We start from the raw sequence: 354 nt of genomic DNA on the forward strand, positions 1-354 counted from the left end.
CAGTCAAACTCTAAGTTTGGTGTTGGGAGGCCACAACCAAACTCTAAGTTTGGTGTTGAACCCCCACATTCAAACTCTAAGTTTGGTGTTGGGGGGTTCCAACATGGCTCTGAATATCTGTGAGGCTCCATAAGAGTCCTCTGTCAAGCTAATGACATTAAAAAAGCGCTTGTTGGGAGGCAATCCAATGTTTTATAACTAACTATTTTCTTTTGTTATTTTATATTTTTTGTAGGTTGATGATCATAAGAAGTCACAAAATCAATGAAAAAAGCAAAAACATAATGAAAAACAGGAAGAAAAACAGCACACCCTGGAGGACGCACCTACTGGCGTTTAAACGCCAGTGAGGCT

The sequence above is a fragment of the Arachis duranensis genome, chromosome 4, assembly GCF_000817695.3.
Source record: "Arachis duranensis cultivar V14167 chromosome 4, aradu.V14167.gnm2.J7QH, whole genome shotgun sequence".
In the NCBI taxonomy this organism is placed as follows: domain Eukaryota; kingdom Viridiplantae; phylum Streptophyta; class Magnoliopsida; order Fabales; family Fabaceae; genus Arachis; species Arachis duranensis.